General features: G+C 41.1%; 1 protein-coding gene across 5 annotated transcripts in view; it reads right to left on the bottom strand.

Annotated features, from left to right (window-relative positions):
• DCUN1D3 (defective in cullin neddylation 1 domain containing 3) overlaps positions 1-20,663 on the bottom strand; it is a 41,616-nt gene that overhangs the window by 19,079 nt on the left and 1,874 nt on the right. Inside the window, exon 1 of one of the 5 annotated variants that reach the window (XM_039233672.1) lies at positions 20,404-20,607. The exons of 2 other annotated variants lie outside the window; for them this stretch is intronic. The gene's annotated coding sequence lies outside the window, so the exon portion shown is untranslated. Of the gene's footprint in view, positions 1-1,039; positions 1,051-20,098; positions 20,118-20,403; positions 20,608-20,663 lie in introns of those variants that run through there. 2 more of the 5 variants (XM_039233677.1, XM_039233676.1) reach the window with 2 other exon arrangements.

Below are 20,663 nucleotides of genomic sequence, written 5' to 3'. Positions count from 1 at the left end.
AAAAAAAAAAAAAAAAAAAGATTCAGGGTGCCTGGGTGGCTCAGTTGGCATCCAACTTCAGCTCAGGTCATGATCTCTTGAGTTCAAGCCCCACGTCGGGCTCTGTGCTCACAGCTCAGAGCCTGGAGCCTGCTCTGGATTCTGTGTCTCCCTCTCTCTCTCTGCCACTCCCCCACTCGCTCATGCTCTCTCTCAATAATAAATATAAAAAAAAATTCTTTCTCCCTCTCTCTGCCCCTCCCCTGCTCATTCACGCATGCACCCACTCTGTCTCCCTCTAGAAAGAGAGAGAGAGAGAGAGAGAGAGAGAGAGAGAAAGAAAGAAAGAAAGAAAGAAAGAAAGAAAGAAAGAAAGAAAGAAAGAAAGAAAGAAAGAATTCAGGTTTTAAAAACTGTGACAGGAAATGCTCGTGTTTGTGTCTTTATTGGAAATACATTCCCTGCAGGTTAAAACTTGAGGCCCCAAGGTTTGAGTTTGTTTTTTTTTTTTTTCCAAACAGTTACTTACTTCACAGATGTGCACTCACATGGCATGAAGCCAAAGTATTCATTAACACGTGTAAAGATAAGCAGATAATTAAATCAAAATAGAGCTCTATACCTGATGGCTGGCATCACAGGTTTAGAGGCTTGGCAAAGACAGACATCTGATGATTCCAGCCCAGTTCTTGCGCACTTCCCACCCATATTCACCTGCCAAAATTGCTGCCACCAAATGGCCACTGTAAAGCTGTCTATCAAAACTCTGCCCTAACAGCTAGGCCCTATTTTCATAAAACCGATTATGAGAAAAATCTTAAAGCAGCAGTACCATAAGCTCTTTTGGTCATCACTATCACTAAAAATCTGACAGGACAGCTTTGGACCCAGAATAATCTGTACATACATACACACACTCACATGCAAATTTTGCATTCAATGATTGGGGTCTATGAAAACACATGGAAGTTTTCCAAAATGCATCAGGATTTTACCTACACTGCAATCACATTCATTCCATTCACCCAAAAAACCCACTTGCAGATACTGCAGCTCCTACAGCTGCCCCAGTACAGTCTCATGCCTTCGGAGAAAGGCAGGACGTGCTCTGCACACAGGTGACTAAGTCTGTACAGTTCAGCTCTATCTGCGCCGCTGCACATACTTAACCACCTGTGCCTCAGTTTTATCACCTGAAAACCAGGAAAATCAAAGGGTCAACAGTGAAGAATAAATGGCTCCTTCACATCAGGTGGGGGTCAGTTCTAATGCTGAGATGTCTTTACTGTACAACCAACCTCAATGCCATCTCAGTCGGATCCAACACACTATTTCTTCCCAGCATATTCCACTCTCTGAAATTCTTGTTTACTTATCTGTTGTCTGCTCCCACTATTAAAAGGCAAATGTCACAGGAGCAGGGATTTTATCTTCTTCACCCCTTTGTCCTGTGCACCTAAGCCATGTCACATAAGTAAGGGTCTGATAAATATCTGCTGAGTGAATAATAATCACTGAGATCTACTGAGCACTTCTATACAAGGCACTAACTAGTCTATGTAGTTTAAGTATATTAATTCATGATCAAATAAATGATGAGTCCAACATACTTAGCACTGTTCTAGCATAAGATAGAACTCAGTAATTGGTAGCCATATACACCAATTCTAATTGTATGATGAAGTTACCAAATACTCAAAGGGTTAAGGTTAAGCCTTAAGTATGTAGAACTTCACCTTTCCAGAGCTGCTTCTTAAGGTCTAACTTCTCCTGACTCCTCTCCTTCCCATACTCTACTACCTCCAGAGAGAAGAGAGAGTAGGAATTGTCCCCTTGTTCCACTTAATCCTTACCTCATCATTTCTCAGATAATGTGATACAAACACAGCTTCTTAGCCAGCCTATACCACTCTCCACATGCCACAAGCTAATTTTCACCTCAAACTCACCAAGAGCCAAAGTTAAAGTTGAGATAGGAACATGTTTATTCTGTCGTGCTTCTTTCTGACCTGCACCCAAGTCCCTTGGAAAAATCTCACACTAATGATGGATATCGGTATCATTGCAGCCTCTCCTTTTAGTAAAGAAGAAAGTCCAAAGAGTTCATTCAAGCCACTGCCATGTGGCACTCTAGGAAGCTCCAAGGGTTTGCCAATTAGGTGAACTCCAGTAAAAAGCCTTCTGGTCCTGGTCTGAACAGCATCTTCTCTAACTTGGTAAACTAAGGCATCACACATTTAAGGTGCTTGGAGATGCAAGAGCAAAAATCAGCGGTTTTCTTAAGTACTGCATATTGAACATGAAGGACTCACAGCCATTTTTACACAGTGCTATCCCACTGTTATATTTACTAAAATTCACTTGATGACAGTGGCTTTTAACTCGGAGGGCTGGAGCTCATACCTCATCAAAGATAATAAGAGATATGGACCATCAAGGTCCTCCATCTCATTAGAACTACAGACAATGAGTATGTTTTATACGACAGCAAGAAAAGAAAGGCCAACAAGGAAAGTCCTAATCAGGGCCTTCAAAGCCAGATGCACTTGCCAAGAAAGCAAAGGGCAGATTCCACCTCCGCTGGCTGGCAGGCAGGCCCACACATTTTGCTTAAGCATGTGAAACAGCTAGCTTTTGCTCTCCCCGCCCCCGGGCCCAGTTATGATATTTGGGTAGCAACACCAGTGACTTTTCTAGGAGAGTGTTTTATAAAAATAGAGCTTCCAATTTTAGGTCTAAAATTGAAAAGAAAAATAGCCAGAATTAGAAGTTTGTTTTAACACAATACACTGAAAATTACAAGTTTAAGTGCTGGTAGCTGAGGACGGGGATCACACCACCACATGACTTCTCAGTGAGTCAGAAAAAATAGTACAGGCTGTTGAACAGTGGACACCCACCAGTAATAAGAGTTAAAGAGTCCACTTGTGTTAAATGATGGAAAACCAAACCAACACTCCCACATTTGTTTCAGCAGTGGCAGGACAGACACAAATGAATGGCAGCAGCAATTTACAAGACAGAAACATTCATATACCTTTTGTGAGGCTAGTCAAAGAAGAAATGTTTGAAGCTCTGAATACGACTCATTTTTCAAAAGTTGAATCAGTTTAACAACAACAAAAAAAGCCCTCTACACTATTAATAAATCACTAACTGAAACATTTCTGGGTTCCTAACAGCCATTCTTGATTAACATACCTTTGTGTCAAAGCATAAGCCAAGTCCAGGCATTTCACAGCAAGCTGCTACCCTTTCAGTTATGAGAATCACTCTGGTGGAACTAGATGGGAACAACGAGAATTAATCTTCAGGCCTAGATGGATACTGTCTTGATAATAAGACAATAAAGACCTCCCCAAAGGGCTTCTGGGTGCCATAAATTATATAACAAATCCACTTCTGACAGGCAGCCAGGATTAACTCCTATTCACCCAGGGCACTACTCCTCAGTATCACCAACTGGCTTATCAAAATGAAAACAGTCATTATCCACCACTACCCTGTGAAAGGCACAGCACGTTTCTCACTGCTCATCAGTTGGCTGACACCAACTACTCATTGCAAGGGAAATCAACCTAACAATCTTAAAAACAAATTTGATACTTGTTTCTTGCAGGCCAAAAGTTTTTTTTTTAATCAAGAAAGGAAAGTATTTTATTGGTTTCTCCCCCAGTAAGTTCTCCTCACTGAATTTTTAAAGAACTGCCTATGATGACATTTTATTTTAACAGACAATTTGTTATTTCTATTATGCATTATGCAAGGCTTGAATGCATTTTGTATCCTTTACTCCTATGGAACATAAACATTTAGGGCGCCCAAGCAGGTAGTCAAAAATAACAAGTGTACAGAAGAGAAAGGATGTTATTATTTCAGTGATTACATCATAGATTACAAGTTCTAAGAAGGCAGGGAGTGTGCATGGTAAAGTGAAAAGAGTTAAGTGGCACCTAACATTTTCTAAAGAGTAAGCACCTACTTTGTACCAAGCCCACTATACAAATCTATCTACATGTATGGTACTAGCCAGTTTTACACAATCACATCCACAAATACTGACATGAGTTTTACAATGTACTATCTATCATTTTCAAAACACTTTTACACATATGAACTAATCCAACAATCATACCCTATGAGGTAGGTATTATCATTACCGTTTTATAAATGAGAAAACTAAGGCAAAAAAAAATACCAGTAACTTACATAAGGGCACACAGCTAGCAAGTGGCAAAGCTAAAATGCAAACCCATGTTTTTACTGTTTTATGCAATTAAAGATAATTGCAAACCCACAGCTTTAAAAATATGGATGTAAACTAACTCCTTCAAAAACCGTATTAAAATAGAGTAGTTTTTGGGGGCGCCTAGTTGGCTGGATAGGTAAAACGTACGACTCTTGATCTCAGTGTTGTAAGTCTGAGCCCCAAGTTGGGTATAAAGATTAGTTAAAAGTAACAATCCTTAGGGGTGCCTGGGTGGCTCAGTCATTTAAGTGTCCGACTTGATTTTGGCTCAGGTCATGATCTCACAGTCATGAAACTGAGCCCTGCATCAGGCTCTGCACTGCATGGAGCCTGCTTGGGATTTTCTCCTTCTCTCCTCTTCCTCCCACATGTGTACTCTCTCTCACCTCTCTTTCAAATAAAGTAAAAAAATAATAAAATAAAATAAAATCTTAAAAATTAAAAAAAAATAAAATGATAGTTTTTTTGCGTTGTATGTATAAGCTTTCAGTTACTGTGAAATGAGAGATGGAACTAGATCAGTGTCTTCCACACTTTAACTGTAGCCTTCAGTGAAAAGGAACACTACTTCCTGACCAAATAAACATATGTAAATACACATATAACTCAAAAGTTTCATGAAGCAATATTTACCTTACCCTCACTTCTAGGACATACTCTAATTCATTTCATTTCTTTAATTTGGTTTTTAATTATTGGTTATAATTCACTAACTAGATAAGACCCACAGTGAGAAAATCTCAAGATCAAACTTAAAGGTTCTCTCCAATAGTCTTATTGTGCCAGACAGAATACTAGGCCTTTTAGAGTCATGTCAGCAGTTAATCCCCACATCTACCCTATGAGGTTGGTACTGTTGATACACTGAAATAATCTCAGAAAAAAAACACTTTACTCAAATCCCTACACTGAGGCACTGAGAAGCTCACCAAACAGTCCATCTGCTCCCCGTTTCCCAGGCTCTTTTCAGTGAGGTGGGGAAATGTGTCTGTTTCTGGCCAATGAGCTGTAGGCAGGTGTGATTATCATCGTTTCTAAGCCTAAACACTGAGCTGGCAGGTGACATCCCAGCCATCTTCTCCCCTGCCATGGTGATCAAGACAGTACACAACAGTGGAATCTGTTCCACTTGCTTGGGCCTCTGAGTGACTGTATGGAACAGGGCACCCTTCAGCCTACTGACCCATGCAGGACATCCAAGCAATAAAGTTTCACCAGATTAAGCCAGACTTTTTAAATTTTTACTCTTGAGTATCTACTCATCCTTTGTATTTCTACAGTTCAGGCCCCTGACATTTTTACTGGAGAACTCTCACAAATAGTTTCCCTACTTCTGGGACTGCTCCCCCAACCTCTTTCACACTGTCACTAGAATGATCTTTCTTTCTCTCCTCTGTCTGTCTCTGTCTGTCTGTCTGGCTGACTGTCTCTCTCTCTCTCTCTCTCTCTCTCTCTCTCTCTCTCACACACACACACACACACACACACACACACACGAATATGTTGGGTCTTTACTCAAAATTACTTAATAGTTCCCCCTTCACCTACAAAAGATAATCCCAAACTCAGTAAGGCATACAAAGAAAGCCCTTCTAAATTTGGCCTCAACTACTGTCATTCTCCCCATCTCATTTATTCCTCATCTCTCAGGCATAAACACTTGTCATTCCCCAAAATGTCACGGCTTCTTATGCTTCTAGTTTTACACATTCTGTTACCTCTACTGAATGCCACCTCACTCTCTAGTCTGTGTCTGTCAAGCTCACCTGAGATTTTTACCTCCCACAGGACTCCTTTCCTGACTCCTTCAAGCTGACCTAGAGCCTTTCTGCCCCTCCACATCTTCATTTATAGCACTGATATTTTTTGGCAATGGTTTTACATTTTCTAATTGTTCTTAACTGTCGTTTCCTACCACATCATAAGGTCCTTAAGGACAATATCCACAAAAGGCACTCAAATGTATTGGCATGAATAGCTGGCAATAAACACACGTACCATATAACCAATCCCAGGGTCAGTCCTTAAGAAAAATTCAGACTACACACACTTCATTTTGAATATAATGGTGAAAGCATCTAATCTGGAGGCCAACATTTTCTAGGTTACAAGACTAGTTTTGAGTTTCAGAAGTTCCCTATGAATGATCCACATTCCGTCTGGGAAAGCTGGTCCCTTGCACATATATGTCTAATTTGAAAAATACATAGGATGGTTCTTAGAATATCTTGTATCTGTTTGGAAACCAGAGTGCTATTAACAGTGTATTTTTAAAAGTTTTGTTCTGTTAAACTGCTACTGTAATCAAAAGCTCTTTTGCTTAAGTGGGCTGAGTCAGAAGCACTAAATGCGGGAGCCCTGCAGAACTTGGGTGTTGAGTGAGTCAACTTAAGCATTGTATGCAAATGGTAAAGCTACAAATCAGACAGAGAGGGAATTTAGGCCAAACTACACAGAGAGAAGGAAAAACTGTATCCTTCCAAATGGGGAAAAGGCAACTGGAAAGATTTTTACCTGTTGCATAATGTTTTATTACCTCTTTCTGCTAGGCCAAGCAATGGTTTTTTAGCTGCAAACCATGAAAAGGAAATGCCCTGACAAACTAGCAATTCTGGCTCTTTGACCAGAGAGGATTAAAGCTAAGAGTTACATGCTGGTCAGAGTGGCTAAAACGAACAAATCAGGAGACTCTAGATGCTGACAAGGATGTGGAGAAACGGGCACCCTCCTACACTGCTGGTGGGAATGTAAACTGGTTCAGCCCGTCTGGAAAACAGTATGGAAGTTCCTTAAAAAATTAACAATAGAACTCCCCTATGGCCCAGCACTAGCACTGCTAGGAACTTACCCAAGGGATACAGGAGTGCTGATGCATAGGGGCACATGGACCCCAATGTTCATAGCAGCACTCTCAACAATAGCCAAAACATGGAAAGAGCCTAAGTGTCCATCAACGGGTGAATGGATCAAGATGTGGTTTACCTATACAATGGAATGCTACATGGCAATGAGAAAGAATAAAATCTGGCCACATGTAGCAACATGGATGGAACTTGAGGGTGTTATGCTAAGCAAAATAAATCATGCAGAGAACAGATACCATATGTTTGCACATATAGGTGGATTAGAAGGAACTTAACACTGGGGCGCCTGGGTGGCTTAGTTGGTTAAGCGTCCGACTTTCACTTAGATCATGATCTCGCGGTTCGTGGGTTCGAGCCCCGCATGGGGCTCTGTGCTGACTGCCAGCTCAGAGCCTGGAGCCTGTTTCAGTCTGTGACTCCCTCTCTCTCTGACCCTCCCCTGCTCACGCTGTCTCTCTCTCTCTCTCTCTCCTAGAAATAAAAAATATTTAAAAAAAAAAAAAAAAAAGAAGGAACTTAACAGAGGACCATGAGGGAGAAGGGGAAAAATAGTTGGGGAGGGGGAGGAAGGCAAACCATGAGACTCTTGAATGCTGAGAACAAACTGAGGGCTGATGGGGGTGGGGGAAGGGGGGCAGGGGGGGTGATAGGCATGGGGGAGGGCACTTGTTGGGATGAGCACTGGGTGTTATATGGAACCAACATGACAATAAACTATTTAAGAAAAAAAATAAAGTTAAGAGTTAAAGTCCTCAATTTATTTTTTGCTTGAAGTTACCATGAAAGTTCAAATTTCCTACAAGAATTAAAATGTTAGTCTTCCATGAGAACACCAGAATAAGTGGTCTTACTCAAGTAAGTGCTGGAAACATTGAAGAGTGACTTGAAAAGGTTTTGAACTTACCACTGTTTGTACATTTTTCATTCTGACTCTAAATTACATTTTATCTCTTTAAATGTGTGATTTTGAATGCTTACACTTCTGTGGAGATTATATTACCAAGGAGATAATTGTTTGTATGACTGGCAAAGAACAATCTTTCATGTGGCTCTCATCTTTAAAGGCCCAACGACTTAGCTGCCCACAAGAAATCTTAACCAAGACTCATTGATCCAATGGCAATTTTCCAAGAAAAGAAGGAAATAAACAACCTCACTCTAGCTTTGCAAATCCTAGTCTATAGACCAAGGGCAAATGTCACAACCCCTCTCCATCCCCTTCCAGAATTTCCCCAGACTCATCAGCAATTATCTATAAATAATGACTAAACTCTGCGCCAAGGGAAATGGACTCTGAAAGACATCTACCCTGAGTAAGGCAGTCTTTTGAATCTGCACAAAGGACGAATGTCATGAAACATTTTAGTGGGGGAAAAAAAGATTTTTTAATCCTGCAAAATATAGGCCTGAGTAAAGACTTTTTCCCTTTCCCAATGTGCCAAATACCACAAGTCACCACTTCTCTCAGGAGACAAAACAGTATGAATGACAAAACCAAAATTTACAAAGTATTGAGGGCTTGTGGCTTGGAACATTAGATTTACCTCAGTTGGGAAACGTCTGAAGAGTTTCTCATTATGAAATCAAGTAGAAATTCTGTATTAAGTAAATGAAGGAGGAAAATAATCTTGGGCTACATCAATGTCACCACTGTGCTCAATTTTGACCTCATCTTGACTAGATAACACATGGCACAGAAAAACAATAGACACAGAACCATCTTTATAGCAATTCTTTTAAATTATAATTTGAAACACTAAACTATTTATTACATGAAACTATACAAGATGCACGGGCCTTTATGCTGAAGTAACTATAGAACAAACATAGGTCAACAAGCAAAGTAGATAATGAAAAATGACAGTGTGAAGATACACAAGAAAATGTCAAGGGAACACAGGTAATTAAGATTAAAAAAAAACCAAACAAACTCAAGAAACCACAGAGTACATCTGAAAGCAACTTTCTTGGCTCCTATTATGCAATCGAGATTTCAGTTTTATTCTGGGGTTTTACTTAAAAAGAAAGCACCTCCCACAATACTTTTGTTTCTTTCTTTTTTTTTTTTTTTTTTTTTTTTTTTTTTTACCACTGTTCATTTTACTTCTCAAGACCCCCATTATGTTGAGTGATGAACAACAAGACAAAAGTGAAATGAAATTGTAAATAAAGTTTGCCTCTGCGTTTAACTTCATTTTAGGGCACATGTCACACTGTACCTTTAAAGAAGTTACCAGTAAGAAGTAATGTACCAGACATTAAGACAGGACCCAGCCTCAGCCCTCCAGAACCTAGAATACATGCACTAGTGTGCATTCAAGAGAGAAGACTGGCAATCAATCAATAAAAAAGCAAGAGAGAGACAGCACAGGATTGACTTTTTCTCCCTCCCCAACAGAATAGGCCAGAACTCTAAGCTGCTTCTATGGAGAGTCCCAACCCGAAAAAGTGAAAGGAACAAAAGATCAATCCAGGTTGTGGGAAAACTGCTTAGTGAAAGAGGAAGCATTACTACTCATTTTTCATTCTTTAAAAAAAAAGCAACCACTATTAACATCTACAATATCTTAAATTCTACACAACCTACTTATGGGTAACTTCACCATGAATGCAGAAATAGAAACTTGTCAACTTGCTTGAGTGGGGCAAGTCTTTAAATCCACTCAAATTTGGACTTGCTCTGCTGTGTTCCCCAGAGGACTTCATGAAGGTGTGGCACTGGAGCAGAATTAATGAACCTCAGAAATGACAAATTTCAGCCTTTCCTAGAAAGCCTTAATGATCTTAAATATCCATTTACCATCAATTACTGTTCACCCAATATTTTTCTTAAGAGCTTAAAAAAAATCCTATCCACTTTAAAAACATCTTAAGCAACACTATCCATGAAGTCATAGGTCTGACATGCTAGTTTTGTTTTCATTAATACACAGTGAAATACGGAACTAGTAAAAAGGACTCATCCATGTACCACCAAAAATCATATTATGTACCATCAACAGTACAAAAAAACACTCTTCCATGCTCATTTCAGCAGCATATACACTAAAAATGTAACCAAAGCCACACTTTGAGAAATAGTGATTTCATCTCAAATCTTTCATGTCACAGTTAAGGAAACAGACTCAAAGAGGGCCTGTAACTTGCCCAAAGACACAGAGTAACTTAGGATCTAGACTTAGTCCAGTGGTGGTCCCACCAGAATAGAATTTCCAGATGGGTGAGCTAAAGGGAGAATTAGAGACCTGGCCTTAGGGGAGTTCGTTCACCAACTGAACCTCAAGCAACTGGTAAAGCCCTTTACCAGTGTATCTGGGCTTTTCACTGTCTCTGAGAAGCGCTCACACAACATGGTGCTTGGCAGCTGAGCCTCAAAGGTTTTTCTGGATTGAGTGAAATAGATTTGCTATTTCCTTCCCAAAGTCTCATGTGGTTATGCCCCACTCACTGCACCCCAAGGTACATTGCAAAAGATAAAAATGTCTCCCGGGGGGCGCCTGGGTGGCTTAGTCGATTAAGTGTCCGACTTTCGCTTAGGTCATGATCTCGCGGTTCGTGGGTTCGAGCCCCACGTCGGGCTCTGTGCTGACTGCCAGCTCGGAGCCTGGAGCCTGTTTCAGTCTGTGACTCCCTCTCTCTCTGACCCTCCCCTGCTCACGCTGTCTCTCTCTCTCCTAGAAATAAATAAAAACATTAAAAAAAAAAAAAAAAGTCTCCCGGATCAGTTTCCCTTTTTTTTTTGGTTTAACAGTACCTTTGCTACTGAGCCCCGCTGCCCATTGCTAGACTCCTGCATGCTCTATAGTTTCAGGAAGATTTTCCATCTCTCACTTTTAGGCCAGCTCTGGAAACAGGCTGGAAGTTTCCATCACAGAGTCACTCCTATACTTCCTAGACACCCAGAGCAAGTTTTATTTTCAAGTGATAGATAACCTGTGTCTACTCTGTGCCCAGCAATGTTTTATACACTGTCCCATATGTCTCCCCATAAAAGGAAGTAAAAATGATATAGTTCCTGGCCCCTTGGGACTTGCCAACCCAGGTGAGCTTAGCTCTGTATGCACATAGCTAATAATAGCTGATTTTCTTAGATGTTTATATATATGCCAGGCACCATGCCATATCCTTCAAATGGACTGTCTTACTGAATCCTTACATATATTTGCTGTGATTATCCTCCTTTATACATGAAAAAAATAAAAATGAGACTTAGAGGTGTTAAGTGGCTCATCCAAGATCAAAATTTAAGTAGGTGGTAAAGTTCAGACTAAAACCCAGACTAGGCTAATGCTCTCAAACAGTGCACTATGTACACCTGAATCTTTTTAAGGTACACCGAAAGAAAATGTGAATTTTGCATAGTTTATTTCTTTTTTTTTAATGTTTTATTTATTTCTGAGAGAGAGAGAGAGAGAGAGAGACAGGGTGAGCAGGGGAGGGTCAGAGAGAAAGGGACATACAGAACCTGAAACAGGCTCCAGGCTCTGAGCTAGCTGTCAGCACAGAGCCTGATACAAGGCTCGAACCCACAAACCGTGAGATCATGACCTGAGCCAAAGTCAGACACTTTAACAACTGAGCCACTGAGGCGCCCGTTGTGTAGTTTATTTCTCATTAAGGGAGCTCATTTCTTGCACTAGGGAAGTCTAGAGCTAGAGTACCTGTCAAGTCCAAGAAACTATAACACATTATGGGAATGCCATTTCATATGGATTAAGGGAGAAGTTTGTTCTTTTGTAATCTGAAGCTCTTCAATTTGCACTTTCTTTACCAAAAACTCCATCAAATTAACAGTATTAAACGCATATTGTTACTTATCACCTAAATTAACTTTGGGTAGCCTTCTGTAGGGTAGCATCTACTTATGGGATGCAAAGCTGAATTATTAGTATAGAATAGAAAATATATTTGGCCTTTGTCCCCAGTTTATACCAGAGCTCCTAAAACTCTTGGTATGTCCTTACAGATAGAAGTGTCCTTTGTTATTCATAAGAATCCCCAGTTGGATCACACTGGAACTTATACTAATGAGGTGACTCAGGGTGGACCCTTAGATAGCTTCAAGAGAGAGGCTGGCCACACCAGAAAGAGCGTGCACGAGATTAAAAAGTTGGAACTTTCAGCCTCATCTCCAGACCACAGGGAAGGGGTGCAAACAGTGGCTTGAGTTTAATCACCAGGTGGATGATTCAATTAGTCATGCCTACATCAAGGAACCTCCATAGAAACTAAAACCAGGAGCAGCAGGGTTGGTGAACACACTGACGTGCTGGGAGGCAGGCATACCCAAGGGGGACATGGAAGCTGTGCCAATTCATATCTTGTCCTATGCCCCTCTTTCAACTGGCTGTTCCTGAGTTGTATCCTTTATAATGAAACTATAATCCTAAATACACTTTCCTCAGTTCTTTGAGTCATATGTTCTGAAAATTATTGAACCTGGGGGAGGGAAGTTGTGAGGAACCCCCAATTTTTAGCCTGCCAGGCAGAAATGCAGGTACCTTGGGGCTACGTGATACTTGTGGCTGGTATCTGAAGTAGGGCAATCTTATGGGACTGAGCCATTAACTTCTGGGGTACGCACTAAATCTGGGCAGGTTGTGTCAGAATTGAATTGTTGGACACTCAGGTGGTATCAGGGAATTGTTGGAACATAATTAATAACCTCAGAAAAAGAAGTTCACATTAAAACCAATCTAACTGGCACTCAGAAGCCACTTCCCTGCTTGATCTAATCATTAAATCTACAGCTGTCACCAATTCAGAGCATTGCTTGCCATTTTCAGTGCAAGTAGAAAATCTGGCTCTATGGACAGATCCACAAAGTACCTGGTAGAATAAAATTTCTGTTAAAACAAAAAAGCTTATGGATTAATTTGACCTTTTAAAGAAAACATGGAATATTGTAGAAATTGAAGCCAAAAATGATTATCCTTTAATAATTTTAGTTGTGATTTATTCCACATTTATTATAGTTTCTGTGAGAGATCACAAATTACCTCAATAGTTTACATTAACTGTTCCCTCTGGATAGTAGACAATGTTAAATGCCAATTACCACCACCTACTATTTGCTCCATTTGTACTTTTACCCAAACTCTAATGTGACCAGGTACATTACATTCCCTCTTGTTTACCAGCTTCTGATTTGTCAAGTAAAATCAAAAGAGACAGAGATCTCAAAAAACTTAGGCCAGCACTCAGTAAGCAATCTTTAAGACAATCTGGTCAAACCACATATTGTATCCCTGCATTCACCCCTCTCGGTCAGAAATATACTTTCCAGTAATGGGAGAGAACACTTGTGGTCAGAGGCCTGGTCAGGGCCCCTGGATTACCCAACTCTACAGGTTCCCTGTCCTTCTCCTTGTGCACAGTGTTCCCTGAAATTAGGCAATCTTGTGGGCCTGCTCCTTCCCTACCGACTCTTCCCCCACCAAGTGCCATTATTAGCATTTTCTACCCTTTCCCAGCTGGACCACCAATGGGCATTTCTCTTTACCCTATACACCCAGTCCACAATACCACCACCACCACCACCACCACCTCGCCTTCAAAAGGCCTGCTCTCCTATACACCCTCTTCTGCCACCATTGAACCACCTATCTAAATGCCTTCAGGGGGCACCTGGGTGGCTCAGTCGATTGAGCTTCCACTTTCGACTCTTGATTTCAGCTCTGGTCATATTCTTGGGTTTGTGGGATTGAGCCCCATGCTGGGGGAGGCTGCTTGGGATTCTCTTTCTCTTCTCTCTGCCCCCCGCCTTAAATAAATAAACAGTAAAATAAAATAAAATAAAATAAAATAAAATAAAAGCTTTCAAAAGTCTTCAGATTTTTCTTTCATAAAATGTTAGGAATCCCGTAAACTTTTCCTTACCATAGGTATCAGCCATAACTGACTGTTTTGAGTAAATGACTGAACAAGTGACGAGTTATTTCAAAGAAATTTACTAGAGAAAAAAAATCCATGGAAACATTCTTAAAAATGGGCACAGGGCATTCACTCTATCACTTTTCACTCTTGCATTTTACTCAGAAGAAAATGTCACTGGAACTGAGAAAAATGTCTCCTCTGAGGAACTGGGACTTCCAGTGTGTCCATGATCCTGCCACCTAGAACCCATGCTACTAGAGTGCCAGCCTTCACTGCAGTGGATTCCTAACCTTCCCTTTCAGTTTAAAGAGCAGCCACTAGGTAATCATCAAGTAGATATAAAGCAAAAGTTTAACTGAAAAATTTGCTTCACAAAGGTGGGGGGGGGGAGGGTAGGAATGTGGCCATTGTAGTTCTTTCCCAGAATTCTTTTTAAAACTGTTCTGTCAATAGATATACCCAGGTTTTCTTGTTCAGATGCCAGGGCAGGTCACTGGAAAGACAAGTACTGTACTTGGTTCAGTATTTTGCATAGGTATTCTCTACAGCCCACTAGCTTAAGACATTACAGACATAAAGCCTCACATCCTATTTGAGAGAACTTTCTCACTTTCAGGAATAGTCTGAGGAAAAAAGGCCAGCTACTTACTAGTGCCATTACTCACTTATAACCTCATTTTGTATATGCTTCACAGGTGGTTATAAGGAGTCTTCTCTGAAAGAACAGAAGTTTGTGACAAAATGTTTGAGTAAAGAACCAAGAATATATAAAAGAGCAAGCAGCAAGGATTCCAATTCAACTCAAACTAAATGCCTACAAGGACACAGGTAAGGCAGTGTAAATGAGAAAACAAAATCAGTACAGAGAAGGCCCGATTCTAGTTCTGTAGTTGCCAGTACTTCACTCTGTAACTTTAAGCAAGGTTACTTTAACATTTCTAGATTTCCATTTCCCTACTAAATCACTGCTTTTCAACCTGTTTTTGGCCTCAGAACATTTTGTTCCATTGACATCTTCTATGGAAGCCCAATATAACAGAGTATTAAAGTAAACTTTCAGAGTGAAGCACAGTGGAGTGAAATGGGAGACAGCAAAACCCCTCATCCCAACCACATATATACTCTAGCAATGACCCACCAGAGGGTTCCACAGAGACCAGTTTGAAACAAACACCACACCAGATAGTCTAAGGTTCTTTAAGGCTCTTTTTCCTAAACTGGAGAAAAAGGAATGAACTGCATTAAATACATTAAATGCTGTCACTTGAGTCCTGCTCAGAGTCAAAATTATAGATCACACACCAACCCACTTTAAGCCGACACTGGAGAGACCAAACCCTTCATCAACCAACAAGAACTAAAAGGTATAACCAAACTCTGCCATCCTGATAGCAATCTACTAATAAAATAGGGGGGTTGGGGTAGGGGTGAGGACAAGTCTTTCTAGCACACTGTCTCCTAGAATGACAAGCAGAGACTGGGGCAGTGGCTACAAAAGATACTAAACAACTCTCCAAAAACAGTAAGTCCTATACCATGCAGGGGGTGCTATCCTAAATCCTCTTTCAGTCATATCTGGTCTGGATTTACAGGCCTCAGTTACAGAATTATTTCCAGTCCCCAAGTACTCAAGTTGAATCCTCCAGCAAAGCATGGCACAACAGGGACAAAGAGAATGTTTCCTGTGCAATCTAAGCTTCCACACTGCAACTCAGCCTAAAACGCAACAACACAACACAGTTCAAAGGACAGTCTTGAGCAAAGCCATTCCCTAAGGAAGTCAGGAGGATTCATTAATATGATGCCTACCTTTCCATTCACTCAGGCTGCTATCAGGGCACTGGCCATAGATGGCTTATTTTGCCATAGCAAGAGCTAATCATCACCTCAAGACTGACTTACTGAGCTTCCCTATTCTGATGTACAGTATTTAAATAAAGTTTCATTCACACACATCTAAATGAAGATCATCTGGGACTTTCTTTCCCCCTCCCATTTTTTCCTTTCAGCGTATCATGACTTCAAAGAATTAGAGTTTGAGCTTCCAACCCTCTTTCTCATTATTTTACTAAATTAATACGTTGAGTTCCACCATATAATCACTCATTAATTAAATGGTCAGGTGCTGTAGTAATTTCTTTGTTCTCCCAAAAGAAATAAGACCCTCCATCACCTAGAAAAATAGACACAAGAACAAGTGAAACTAGATTTAAAGTGAAAGACATGAACTCAAACTCCCTGGGTCTATAGTGCAAAGAGCTTCAGAACACTTTGCAACATTTAGGGAGAATTGATCCTGGTTCACTGGTATCAACATCTGTAAATAGACACAAAGAAGTAATTGTAAGTTATCAAGAGCTGGGGAAATAGGAGTTACCACGTAATTACCATTGTTTCAATCTGAGTTACCACATCTTCACCTCAAAACAACCGGCAGCAGTGTACAATTAACTCTCCTTACTGCAGCACGGATACCAAAACAGTAGAAAAATCAGATTTTTAAGTCGTCTAATGCAATACAACTCCAAGAGTAAGTAGCATCAACTGGCCTCCAAAAGCCCCCAAAATTCAAGAAAGAAATCAACTGGTACCCTAGATTAAAGGCCAGCTCAACTCCAAGACTCCACATTTGTTTAGATTGTCGGACTCTTTCCCCAAACACAATTAGTGGCCAACATAGGAGTCAATGGCTTCTCCCTGTGTTCAAGGCCCCTCCTACCCATCCACCCCCTTTCAGAAGTTAGAAAAGAGCCACCAGTCTACAAACTGACTGATAAAATTTCAACCTACAGGATATTTTCATACTTGAGTTATAATAAACCATTGAAATGAAGATGAACAGTAAACAGGTTAATAATCCATTGGCCAGAGCATTTGAAGCCCAGCATTAGCATACAAAGTCCAAAACTCTTTAAACTAGACCAATGAACAACACACACACACACACACACACACACATCATCATCATCATCATCAGTTCTCCATTCCTTTGACTTAGTCTGTAGTACAGAAGAGTGGAGTCTATTGTTTGCCTGGTCCTAGCTGTTCACTTCAGTCACTTGCTTGCTAACTAAAAGACTTTCCATTTGTATTCAAGTCGGAATTCAGTAATTCAGTACCAGGCTCTATTCCACCCCCTTCAGTACCCTCAGGACTGCCCAGCAAGCTCTATTCAAGTCAGTTCTGACAATCCATCTACCAATACTACTAATACTAAAGTACCAGAACTTAAAACAGGTGACAAGTCCTCAATTTCGGATTTGTTTTTCCCCCAAACACTAAAAGGTTTTATTTAGCATTTCTAATACCGACTTTACTACAAACATCCCAAGCAACATTTAAGTCTCTCAACCGCATGACTCAAAAGGCCAATTCACTCAAAGAACACACTAGTCACTGTTGTGGGGTTCAAAAGAAGAAAACAGCGTATTCTTTCTGTTTCAGCTCACTGTGACATGGCAGAAGAGGGCCAAATCAAGGAGGAGTCCTGTTTGGGCTTCTTAAGTGGACAATCTGGTCAAGGTGAGGCTGAAAAGCAGCTGACTATTGGAGATGAATGGCCCCAACAGAAGGCAAAAGTAGGTTACATGCCCTGGTTATGTGCCAGCCCAAAGATGCCGACATAGTGGGATGGAGCCCATAATGGTCATTTATCTACTGTAATCCACCAAGTGAACTTTTAGCACTAACCTACACCTCAGCTCAGTGTTATTAGTCATCAGGCAGACCAGACAAGAGTGGAAATATTGCAACATAAAACCTGCCTTCCTACAAAGAACAACCTCAAACTTAGATCCTGATGGGCATCTTTGTAGACCAAGAGGGGTATATTATTATCACTTACCCAGCTTTCAACCCTACATTCATACACAGCTGGAAGCAAAGGAGGATTCATTTATTAGAATATATTCAGGGTACCCACTATGCAATTTTAAATAGCAACATATAAGACAAAATCCTCTAAGAGGAAAAAGTGTGCTCTCAATTGAACATTCTGTTGAATTCTGAACACAGGTTGACATTTATCTGCCAGAAAAAACCCAGGTGACCACAGATGCCTCCTTTCCCACTCTCAGCAGGGCAATTTTTTTTATTGCAATAGTCCAACAGTACTTGCAAAACAGTAAGTGATAATACTCTAGGAAAGGAAACAGAATTGATCAAAAAGGAGCATCACTTTCTATTTCCTTCTTCTTGCTCTTATTTTGCCTACCTGTTCTCAGCCTAGTCTCTACCTCTCTGACCTAGACTTTTTTCATTTCCTCTTTGCTCAAGGCTCTGTCTGTTACTGCCTCCTCTTTCCCATCCTCCCTCACCTCCCTACCCCCTTTGACCCCACCCATTTCTTCCCAGACCCTGGAACTCGCCCAAGTCACTCCAGTCAGTTTCTGTACTAGCTAGTCCTAGAACCTGGAAGTCTTCTCCCTTATATTTGCATGGCTAGCTTCTTTTTATTTAAAGCTCAGCCTAAGTGTTACCTCCTCAAGAAAGGTCTTTGACTGCATCCCAATCACTTTCTATCACATCACTCTACTTCGTTCAGCATTTATCAAAATCTGATTTATTTGCTTATTTATTCTCTGTTCCCACATACTCCAACCTAAGCTCCACAAGAGCCCACACCTTATGCTTGTGTTTACCTTTGTCCACCCAGAACCCAAAATACTAGCTAGCACTTACTCGCTAGACAATAATGCTTGCTGAATGAATGAATTTTGGACTTTTTATACAATGGTTCCAAATCAATAAAGGTAAGAACAGCAATCATTCTTTTCTTTTGTTACAGTTCTGTGAGACACCTAAACATGCTGTTGTACAATCAAAGCATTAAATATTCTGTTTTATCAGGCTTGAAAGCCCTAATGAGTCGGATGGAGCCCGTTATGATAATTCTTCTAGCAATACGCATATAAACTCAGTTATAGAGAGCTAGGATTTATGGACACTTTCTAATCAAAGGATCCCTAATATTTAGGCACTAATTATTAAAGTTCTTCAGAAAACACAGTTCCACATTCAACAGAGGATTTCCAAAGAAAATATCAACACCAAAATAGGAATTCTTACATTACACTCTAAAACTTCTAAGACAAGCTAAAAGAGCACCACTTTTTCTTAAACCAACAGAATATCAATAAAGAGATTTTCTTTCCAATCATCTCTGCTTTCTTCAAATAATTTTTGCACATTCGTTATTGGTTTGTATTCTTCTTTAAAACAACACAGATCATATTTTGTCATTTAAGACCACTTATATGCAAAGAAACAGCTAAATAAGATGGAAATCAGCACAAGTCAAATGTGCCACTGAAGACTTGTGTGCCTGACACACAAACGGAGAAAAAGATAAAAGAGCTATTGTCCAATTGCAGAAACAAAAAAGTAATACGGGGTTTTCTGTTCTCTGAAGTGCACCATGAAGTGTGGGTGGAGAGAAACACAGAAATCCAGAATTAGCTTAACATCAAATCATTTTGGAAAGAGTTGACAACATAAATTCCTCACACATAAAGTATTTAGAACGAGAGACTTTGATTCCTGGGCTATGATGCCATTTAGGAATCCTTGCAAGGACTTAGGAATTCCAGTATTCATAGGAGAAAATGCTCATCTTAATTTGGAGCTACCAGGCATTGAGAGGTACTCCCAATGTGACACAGCCTGTAACTGAAGTATTACAAAGCTTGCAGCAAGACCTGGGATAGAGGCTGACCACCAAATTCAAAAGAGGTAATCAGGGTACAAGTGCCATAAAGAGAAAAAAAAAAAAGAAAAGAAAAAAGAAAAACCACCATGATTACCATCTAGTCACAGAGAGCTGAAGTGGGAACGAGGGGTGTATATGGGGGAATAAAAGGGGTGAAAGGGAATGGAAAAAAACAATACATTTGTCACCCCGTCCCACTTCCTACACAGGATACAGGCAGAGCTTCCAGCCCCATTACCTCAGGCACAGATGGTTATCGTTTGTAGCGAAGGTGCACAGAGAGGCCTTCAGGTCTGAGCCCCTTAATTCCAGAACTGTTAATGATTAAAGAGAAGGATGGGGGTGGGGAGGGAAATGAGGGAGGAGGGAGCTGGAGATTCACCCACCACCTCCCTCTTGGACTCCTACCTTAACGGCGCTTACCCGGGGCAGAGAACCAGAGTCTGCACCCTCTCCAGGGCAGCTCCAACCCCCAGATCCCCAGGCCTGGGTTGAGGGGTGCTGGCGGGGGGGGGAGGCAGGGACAGTAGGTAAGTTTTCTTGAGCCCTGCGGCTGACACGCCACAGGCTCCTCTCACAGCCTCTTCTTCCAAAGGGGCCAGTCCAGACAAGGCGCTGATTTCCACTCCTCCCCTTCCACCCCCTTTTCTCGAAGGTACCCAACCCCCGCCCCTTCATCTCTCAATGCTCCCCCCTTTTCCTCAAACCACCCCCCCCCCCAAACTCACAGCTGCTCCAGAGGTTCCTCCAGTCAGACCCTTTCTGGAAACGACGGCGGCTCGGCGGGTCCAAACCACCTACCATCCCCGCTCGCGTTTCCAGGCTCTCTAGCCGCGCCGCCGCCGCCTCTTCTTCCACCACTGCCGCCACCTCCTCTTCATCTGCGGCCCACCGGCGGCGGCCGCCCCCAAACCCCGCCCCCTCCATCGCCTCCTGCATCATCACTTCCGGTAACCCCGCAGGCCGCCGGCTCCAGGAGAGTGTATTG

Source organism: Hyaena hyaena, unplaced genomic scaffold (assembly GCF_003009895.1).
Source record: "Hyaena hyaena isolate Hyena2069 unplaced genomic scaffold, ASM300989v1 scaffold_78, whole genome shotgun sequence".
NCBI lineage: Eukaryota > Metazoa > Chordata > Mammalia > Carnivora > Hyaenidae > Hyaena > Hyaena hyaena.
The sequence above is the reverse complement of the archived record's forward strand: the minus strand, read 5'-3'. Positions and strand labels throughout refer to the sequence as shown.